Source organism: Vicugna pacos, chromosome 10, assembly GCF_048564905.1.
Source record: "Vicugna pacos chromosome 10, VicPac4, whole genome shotgun sequence".
NCBI lineage: Eukaryota > Metazoa > Chordata > Mammalia > Artiodactyla > Camelidae > Vicugna > Vicugna pacos.
This window is the reverse complement of record NC_132996.1, coordinates 9,334,973-9,345,228: the sequence shown is the minus strand read 5'-3', so window position 1 is coordinate 9,345,228 and position 10,256 is coordinate 9,334,973. Positions and strand designations below refer to the sequence as shown.

The 10,256-nt window shown below is 36.3% G+C and overlaps 1 long non-coding RNA gene across 1 annotated transcript in view; it reads left to right on the top strand.

The window, feature by feature from the left end:
• The first annotated feature begins 483 nt into the window (after positions 1-483).
• LOC140698635 (uncharacterized) overlaps positions 484-10,256 on the top strand; it is a 76,409-nt gene continuing 66,636 nt past the window's right edge. The window contains exon 1 of the long non-coding RNA XR_012076407.1: positions 484-634. This is a non-coding gene — a long non-coding RNA (uncharacterized lncRNA). The remainder of the gene's footprint in view (positions 635-10,256) is intronic.

Sequence of the window (10,256 nt, the reverse complement as noted above, 5' to 3'; positions counted from 1 at the left end):
CAGTGGTTTTCAAAACTGTTAAATTTGGGTTTGTTACACTCATTGGTGAGCTGTTATTTTTATTCTTATTCTTTGTCATTTACATATACATTTTACATATTCCTTTTGTATACGACATTCATAAAACAAACTTAAAAAAATGGGAGGGGAGAGCACAGATAGGTCAGTTTGAGAGCAGATTTGTAGCATTCAGCAAACAGATCACTCTTACTTAATCAATAAAGCGAAGAAGCAGAGTAGTACAAAGCCACAGTTAGGCAACATGATTTCCGTATTTCAGTTAGGAGATTGCTGTCCACCCTTTGGGGGTTGTGGTATCAAAACCGGATGCAAAGCTTTTGAGTGAGTTCTCACCAACTTTTGCGTCCTTAACCAGACAACCCAGTGCAGTTTCCAAGTGCACAATCAGATGTGGTTTCCAGAGTAGAATTCTGAAAAATCAAGGTTTATTGTTTCTGTATTTTTTAGAAGAACGCAGGCAGTGGCACAAGAAAGCACTGTGTCCCATGTGGACTGCCGTGCAGCAGGAAGAAGCCTCGCAGATCCTAGACAGTGCCAGCCTGAACCAAGGTCATCTGTCAGCACTTAACTGAGGAAAAGCCGCTGAACTCTGATTTGAGCTGCATATATCTAAGTACGTATTGTTATCCCATAACATTACTTAGTCATTTTGTTAATCATTTTTGTGTTTACAAATAAATATTTAAAATAATCTTTTTAATTTTAGAACAGTTTTAGATGATAGAAAATAGTTGTAGAATACAGAAAAATTGCCAATACAAAGGATTCCCATATACCTCACATCCAGTTTCAGTATTATTAATATCTGATAAAGTTAATTCGTAATTGGGACCCTCAAAATGAAGGCAGTCTCAGTGGCCCAGCCCAGATCACAAATCTAAGCCTAAGTCAGCCTGCACTTGCGGGGAACATTTGTCAAGGAAACCTAACAAACACCAATCCCAGTCCTCTGTCTCAGCTTTAGCTACCTTACCCTTCCTTAGGAAATAGGACCTGCTAGCCTTAGAAGGAAAGCCTTGACCTCCTAGCCAATCACACCCCCCACCTCCCATATTGCCTTTCCTAATCCTCTATAAGCTCATTCTTGCTCCGTATCCCTCGGGAACGTGCTCCGCTAATTCTGAGGCACTGTCCTCCCCCAATCCATGGGTTGTTGCCCCTTGAATAATAGACATCAAACCCGTTACCAAGTTATTTTAGTTTTGTCATTTGACATGTCTTACATTAGTATGATACATTGGTTGCCATTAATGAACCAATATTAATAAATTATTAAGTGAAGTCCATTCTTTATTCAGATATCCTTAGTTTATACGTAATGTGTTTTTATCTACCATGGATCCCATCCAAGTTACCCTTGGCTGTGACAAATTTTCTGTTCCTTGACTTTGATGATTCAGAGGTTTGAGGAGTACTGTTTTTAAGTTTTTTGTAGAACATCCCTCAGTTGGGACTTGTCTGGGTGTTAGAACAGAGTTGTGTGTTTTGCAGAAGAAGCTCACAGAGGTAAGTTGCCATTTTCATCACATCAGATTGAGGGTATACTATTAACATGATGGACCTGGCTTGTCACTGTTGACGTTAACCTCAGTCACCTGACTTGTGTTAAGTTTCAGGTTTCTCCCCTAGAGTAGCTCTTTCCCCGCTGTCCATACTGTACTCCTTGGTAGAATGTCACAGTATGTAACTCACACAATGAACTGGAGAGTTATGCTGTAGCTCCTCGAGGGTGGACAATCTACGTACATTATTTGCAGTTCTCTGAGTGGAAGATTTGTCTGTTCTTTCCCATTTATTATTTATTACAACATTTATTTATGTCAGTATTGGCCCATAGATATTTATTTTATACTTTGGCTTATAGTCCAATACTACTTTATTTATTATGTTGTTCAAATTGTTCCAGCCTTGGTGATCGGAAGCTCTTTGTATTGTCCCTTGTGTCTTTTTGACTCCATCATTGAGTTTTAGTGCAGTGCATCCTTACTTTCTGGCACTGTAAGAAACGCCAGGCATATCCTGCATGTTTCTACAACAGTTCTAAAATCATCCATTGATCTAAAGAGCCCCGATTCCTTTTATTGGTGAAAATAAGAAACCAGTATGTAGGTACTTATATGCTCCTCGCTCCTAAGGTGTCATTGCTTCCAGCCGTCGTCAGCTAGAAGAGCAAAATACTCACCTGTGTATATGTACATATTTATTAATATTTCTGTATGTAATCATTCATATGTATGAAGATGAACATTGGTTCATCCCAGTGGCTCTAACTCTAACCCAGAACCACACAGATCATGTGAGTCTTTTGTTCTTGCTTGTCTGTAACATTCTTTTCAAACGGTGAAAAATCTGGCTCCCACCATCTACCAGCATTTTCTTAACCATTCAGTTTCAGTATAAACATATAGCAGTATCAGAACTATCGCCATATCCCATGGGGAGCAAGTTTATCCACTAGAGTACAGTGCATATGTCCTGCTCCTTTTGCCTCTGGTCTCACTCTAGACTCTGCTGTTTCCCAGCGTTACTTATATCATCACCTTATTCATCACCCCTTTTGGTGAGATAGTTTCATGTATTTGTAACAGATTGTTTTGTCATTGTCTGCTTTTCACCCTGGCATTCTTTGTCTTCCAAAATTATTTTTTAATTTGTGTACATTTAGATTCATTCTTTATGGTGCAAAATTCTGTGGCTTTTGAAAATGTGTAGTACCATGTATTTATAATTACAGTATCATACAGAATATTTTCTCTGCCCTAAAAATTCCCATGCTCCAGCTATTGAACCTGTCTACTTCCCCATCTCTGTGGTCTTAGTTTTCTTATCATGTACAATTGGACTCTTAATAGTATTTACCCTTTCCACACTGGCTTCTTTCACTTACCAATATGCATCTAAGATTTATCCGTGTCTTTTTGTGGCTTTTGTATGTAGTTCATTTCTTTTTATCCTTGAATAAGATCTCATTATATGGACGTACTGTATTTGTTTGTCTGTTGACCTTTTAAAGGCCACCTTAGTTGCTTCAGTTTTTGATGATTATGAATAAAAGTGCTATTTTGTGTAGGTGTTTGTTATAAAATAGAGCTCCCCTCTATTTGTAGTTTACTGAGAATTTTTATCATGAAGAAGTGTTTGGATTATCTCAAGTACCTTCTCTGCATCATTAATATACCCGTATGACTTTTCTTTTTAGCTTGCTAATTTGGTGGGTTGTAATTGTTTGGATTGCAAATGTTGAATTGGCTTTGTATCATTGAAGTAATTATTGTTTATTTGTTTTCAATCATTGATTTATTGTCTAATTTTTTATTATTTCTTTTTCTTTTGCTTGTTGTAGGCTTAAATTCCATTTTTCAAAAATCTAGTTTCCTAAGGTGGAGGCTTAGGTTATTGATTTTAGATCTTTCTTCTTTTTTAATACGTGCATTTAGTGCCGTAATATTTTCTTTAAAGACTGATTTTACTCTCTCCTACAAATACTGCTATTTTGTTTTATTTTCATTCAGTTAAACTATTTTTAAATTACGCTTGAAACTTCTTTCACTCATGGTTTATTTAAAGGTGTGTTGCATACTTTGCAAATATTTAACAACTTTCTAGCCACATTTTTATTATTTGAGTCCACTGTGGTCTGAGAACATGCTCTGTATGATGTCTATTGTTTTAAGTTTGCTAATGCATTTTAAGGGCCAGATTAATATCCATCTGGTGAATGGTTTATGTGAGCCAGAAGAGAATGTATATTCTGCTGCTATTGGATGGGTTATTCTCTACGTGCCAATTAGATCAAAATGATGGATAGTGCTGTTCAGGTCAACTGTACCTTCCCTGGTTACTCTGTAAGTCATCAACAGACAGTTGCTGAAATGTTATACTACAATAGTTAATTTTTCTATCTCTCATTTCAGTTATGATACTTTTTAAATCATTTACTTTGATGCTCTGTCGTTAGGTACGCAAATGTTTAGAAATTTTATGTCTTGAGAGTTAACCTTTTACACATTACGCAGTGTTGGTCTTTATTTTTGATACTTCTTGTTCTAAACAGTTTTGTCTGAAATTCATGTATCTAATCCAGCTTTCTTTTGATTAGTATTAGCACGGTATATCATCCCTTTACTTCTAGCCTGTCAGAGATTTTATATTTAAGGTGGGTTTTTGTTGTTGTTGTTGTTTAGCAGCTAATGATCAATTTATTAAAATAGTTGATTTAAATATCTGCAGGGGTAACATGAACCTCTACTCTTGGCTCAGTACCAATGGAAGTAATCTGTTTAACAGTCTCAAAAGGCCTGTGCAAGTGAATGAGACACTTGTGGATTCTCACGTGGAAATGGTCCCAAATTTTAGAACTTGCAGCCCAAGTCATTTTTCTAGTGATTCTCAGAACTTTGGTGGCCATCTCAACCGATTCTTTTAGTTTGAATTTCCGTTCCTTCATGCTGCTAATGAAGCCAGCACACACTTTCTCCTGGATATGTTCTATTGGTTAATAGTAACTGAGCTAAACAGGACTTAAGTTGAAGGTTTTTTTTAAAAAATTAGGCTAGGAGTTTGGCTGTGTGACATTTTTGCTGCAGACATAGGCACCGGAGGCCAAAAATCTCTCTGTTACCCTTGCTTTTGTTTTTTCTCTAGTTTGGTCATCCCTGAGCACTCCTGCCCAGAGAGGATCTGTCTTGAAGCTCTTTTAGCTGTAACCCACTGTTCTTGTTGGAGTGATGGTAATGTGTGGCAGAAGGGACGCACTGTATGCTCTTAGTGATTAAACCTCCATGTTTCAGTGGGCTTTTACCCCTGGGCTCTGACTTGCACAGGTATTTCTTAGCTTTGTTTTTTCCCCTTGAGTGAAACAGGAAGGATAGAGTGGGCTGGAGTCAGAGCAGTGCTCTTCCCCAAGGTGGGATGAGGGTCTGGTGAAGTCTTTCCCCTGGAGAGTAGAGCTTTGTTGCAGAGAACACTATGCTGTATTGCACAATGGTTTCTTTCCTCTTTTCCCTGCCAGTGTCACAGGGGGATCTCTCTTGGCTCTTCATTGTGATAAGATGCTGGGTTCATAGAGGTAAAATCTACCAAAGTGTCAAGGCACTCTCACACTGCAGCCCCCAGGAGTTTCTCACTCTCCTTTGTCCATAGTCTGCCTCCATTGTTTCATCATAATTGTCATTTAAGTACCTTCTTCTAGTTCATGGCTGTAGCAGCTTCTGCACCAGCTAACATGAATCTTGGCTGTGACTCTCTGGACTTGCTTATACAGGATTCAGGGTATTGTTTTGCCTTGCAATCTCAGTTCTAGGATGGGCTATAAAAAGTTGTTGATTTTTAGTTTTTTCAGCCTTATTCTGTGCAAGATCGGAAGGATGAATCCTAAGCTTTTAACATTTTAAGAGCTAAGGTTTTAAGTGGTTTGTAAAGAATTGTGGATAGATATGTGAGCTGGGTGCACTACATTAAAGTTTGATGTTCAAATTATTATGACCACTCATTATTTCTTTATTTTTAAGAAGCCTCTGAACTCAAGGCTTTGGGGTTTACCAAATCAGTTTGAAACACAGCTCTGCCACTGTTGAATTTATGATTCCAGTGGGAAAGATAGAAAGTTAAAATACATTGTTTTGACTATTATTTGAGCAAGACCACATAACAAAGTGGCTTGTATTTTCCAGATTGTCTCTTTTTAGAGTAAGCGACAGTTTAGTGGAGACCTGGTGAATGATAAGGAGTTTTTCTGGCAAAGAGGATAGGAAAGAATGTTCCAGAGTGAGGGAGATCACCGTGTAAATAAACCCGAAGCACAGAGTGCATATGGTGCTATTACGGCTGAATTACACAGAAATAAGGCTGCAGAGGAGGGGACAATAGCTCCAATATGAAATGTGGCAAAAAGGAGTCTGTCTGTCTTGGTCTGCTACCGCATTTCATATGGACCAGTAGTTAGCGGTTTTAGGATCACAAGCATGACTTGGTGGCCATACTTGACTAATTTCTTGTTTGTGACTTTAGAAAATAGTTCTCTAATTCAGCTGTAAAAGAATTTCTCATCTTTAAAAATATCCTAGTCCTACATAGCCAGTGGCTTTTTAAGGTTGTTTTCTGGGTCAAACAAAATAATGGTTGGGATACTACTTTTTAAAATATGAAGAGTTTGTGCATACTATTGGATGGCTATTGTTGAATATTCTTAAGATTTATGTCACTCATTTATCATTTCCCTCACAAGTATTATAAGATGGCAAGATAGAGGGGAGAGAGGGAGGTAGTTGACAGTAGGTCACCCCTTCGGGAGATCAGTCCATGCTGCTATGATTTTATATATGTCCCTGATATCAGGATCGGGGTCAGTCCTCAGGTGGTAATTCTATACAAGTGTTCCCCGAAGCTACTGGGCTTTGTGAAATTAGATCTCCAGATCCCTGAAACTTTGGGAACATTTAGTCATATGTGAGTTTATTGGGAAAGGAGAGCCAACAGGATGTGCTAATATACTGAATGTGAATTATAAGACAAGAGAGTGATCGATAAATGATCATGTCATTTACTGAAATTTGGGACACAAGACAAGAGAAATTCAATTTGGGGTATGGGAGATGCCTTTAGAAACCAAATGGAAGTGCCACATGAATATTTTTCTTATCCAAGTCTAAATTTCAGGGCAGGAGATTTATACTTGGTAGTCATCAAACTATATGTGATATTTAAAGTCAGAAGGACTGGATGAAGTTCATCTGGAGAGAAAATATAGATAGAAAACTGACTGGGTACAAGGACAGAATTCTGGGGCATGCCAACACTTAGTGACCAGGACAAGGTGAAGTGTTCTACAAAGGACACAAAAGAGGAATGGCCAGCAAGAAGGGAAAGCATCAAATAAGAAGGAGTATGGCATCTCTTGAAGACAAATGGAATATTATACAGCCATTAAACAGATTGAGGCAGCTCTGTACATGCTGATATGGAATGATTACTGTGGAAAGCAAAGCAAGGTGCCGAGCAGTGTGTGTAATTTGCTTCCATTTGTATAAAAAGACTTTGTTCCTCTATGCTTATAGACACAGAGTCCCACAGGGCTCGTCCCTGAGATGGCACCCATGAAGCTGCAAATAGTGGTCACCTCTTTCATTTTAAAAAGAAGGGATAATCAATAGTTAAGTAAAAAAAATGTAAGGTGATCTTGCAGAGAACACATTCAGTGGGATACTAGGGTCAAACTTGAGTAGAGTAAGTTTAAAGAAGAAATGATAGGAGCAGAAGTAGAGCCATGAAGTATAATTGTTAAGATTAATGATGGTGAGCAAGACAGATAATTCTAAAAATATATATAATTGTAGAATTATATATAAGTATATTCATATATCCAAATATACCATGCACTCAATATGTTTATACAAAATAAGCATATACATAGAGATTTTATATATACAGTTATATATGGAGATGATATATAATCTTATATAGGCAACATGTAGCATAATTAGAAGTATATATGACATTTGTTAGAAAATAATTTTAAAAGAACCATCAAACATCCAAAGAAATAAATACCCAAAGAAATTTCAACATTCCAGCTTTACTTTAAAATAAAATAAGAACAAAAACTATTTTTATTGAAAAAGACCTCATACTAACCTGAAAATATCTAGACCTGTCTAACAATCTCTTAGAATGTTTTAATACAATGTAGCTTTAAATGACTGGTCTTTACTGATCATATTCAACTTTAATGTCATAAAGCTCTTGAATCAGAAAGCATTTGTATTCAGCTTACCTTTTTTTCCCCCCTTTGAGGTATAGAAGAGGAGGAATCATTATTTTTCTTTTCTTTTGAGTTATAGTAAGTTTACAATGTTGTGTCAATTTCTAGTGTACAGTACAATTTTACAGTCATACATGAATATACATATATTCATTTTCATATTCTTTTCCCCATGAGCTACTACAAGATCTTGTATATATTTCCCTGTACTATACAGTATACACTTATTTATCTACTCCATATATACCTGTCAGTATCTACCAATCTCGAACTCCCAGTCTATCCCTTCCCCCTCCCTTCCCCACTGGCAACCACAAGTTGTATTCTATGTCTGTGAGTCTGTTTCTGTTTTATATTTAAGTTCATTTGTCTTCTTCTTCTTCTTCTTCTTCTTCTTTTTTTTGATTCTACATATGAGTGATCTCATATGGTATTTTTCTTTCTCTTTCTGGCTTACTTCACTTGAATGACATTCTCCAGGGACATCCATGTTGCTGCAAATGGCACTATGTTGTCATTTTATGGCTGAATAGTATTCCATTGTATAAATATACCACTTCTTCTTTATCCAGTCATCTGCTGATGGACATTTAGGCTGTTTCCATGTTTTGGTTATTGTAAATAGTGCTGCTATGAACATTGGGGTGCAGGTGTCTTTTTGAATTAGGATTCCTTCTGGATATATGCCCAGGAATGGGATTGCTGGATCATATGGTAAGTCTATTTTTAGTCTTTGAGGAATCTCCATGCTGCTTTGCACAATGACTGCACTAAATTGCATTCCTACTAACAGTGTAGGAGGGTTCCCTTTTCTCCACAGCCTCTCCAGCATTTGTCATTTGTGGACTTTTGAATGATGGCCATTCTGACTCATGTGAGGTGAAAGAGAGGAGGAATTATTAACGAACTCATGTCTTGTCTTGTGTTTTTAGATTGTTGCTGTAGGAACACAACAAAGTTACCCCAATCAAAGGAAAAGCTAGATTTTTTTCCCTAGAATTTTAAATTATCAAAAAACCAGTAAGTAAAACTTGAACTTGTATACTGCTCATGTATGGTGAGATATTTTTCAAAATTAAAATAAACCACTCAGAAGGTAACTCTGTAAATTTTTCCTACATCTTTTAACATTTTTTTCTTTGACATATGACTTTTTAATTTGTGAAAGTTAGAAATTTTGGTAGATGTACTTTAAGAAATTACAGTGGATCATTTCTATTCTGGCTTAAGTCCTTAACAAAAACCTCAACATTTTTTGATTCTTCAAAAAAAAATTTTTTTTCCACCAGCTTTAAATTTAACAAGGCAAGTGGACATACTTTTCTTGATTAAGGTATCATTGATAGAAAAAATATCATGAGATCTGTTTTTCATTTGAAATTTAAAAATACCATAGTTCCCTTATTGTACATTGACGATCCCTAACTTATGACCAACCTTACCTGATCCATCATCAACAAAATTTATTCTTCTTTACATCATGTATAGATTATTTTTCCTTACAGCTGAGATCCTGTATGATTTCCCCAGAGATGTTTCAGTGGCTTCTAGAATGTAAGCCATTTCTTTCATGGAAAACAAGGGCTGACAACTGCAGTAACTCAGGTCAATATGCTGTGTATTCAGTGAAAGATCTATAGCAATCCCTGTGAAATGAATTGAAGCGATAGATCAACTCTTATAGCTGATTATTCCCTGGGATTTGGTATCTGAAACATTATTATTCATGTCAAGTTTCAGGCACTTAAAACTTCACTCTTGCATTCCATTTTGAGGGCCCAGTGGTGTGGTGCTTTACAATTTCCAAATGACTTCCATGTGCCTTGAATCATTTGCAATAGATTAGAAATTAGAAAAAAAGATGTATAAATTAATTTAGGCTTTTTGTAATCTAGTTAATAACCCCGTGATTATGAGCCAGAATTGAGAAAACTATTGGTATTTATTCTTATATATCACATGGAAATAAAATTTATTATATTTCTAATTTTGATAAGGGATATATATAGTCACATGCTGACTATAACTTCAGCAGAATGAGTACTTTAGATATAAGAGAAAAGTTTACCCTCATTGTGGGCAGATCCCTTGATTTTTTTCTGTGCTAGTCTAGCTGCATTGTTACCTTGCCACTTGAAGTTCATTCTTTGATGAAGTTATCTTAAGAGAATAATTTTTTTAAAAAATCCTAGAATCATGTGCAAGTCTACTTTTTGTGTGGAATTGGAAAAAATAAAATAGGTTCTGGGAATATCTGTTAGATTACGAGTAAATGATAGATGATATGTATATGTGTTGTTATTGAATTTAATGACGGCTTGATACTGAATCGGGCTCTGGAAATGCAAGATTGACTAATACCAATTCCTGTAATTAAAGAGTTGAGCATCTATCTAGTGGAGAAAGCAAAATCATATATTGTCAGTCCTGTAGCATTCAGAAAGCATTTAGAGAGGCATGAGAAAAGTGCTAAGGA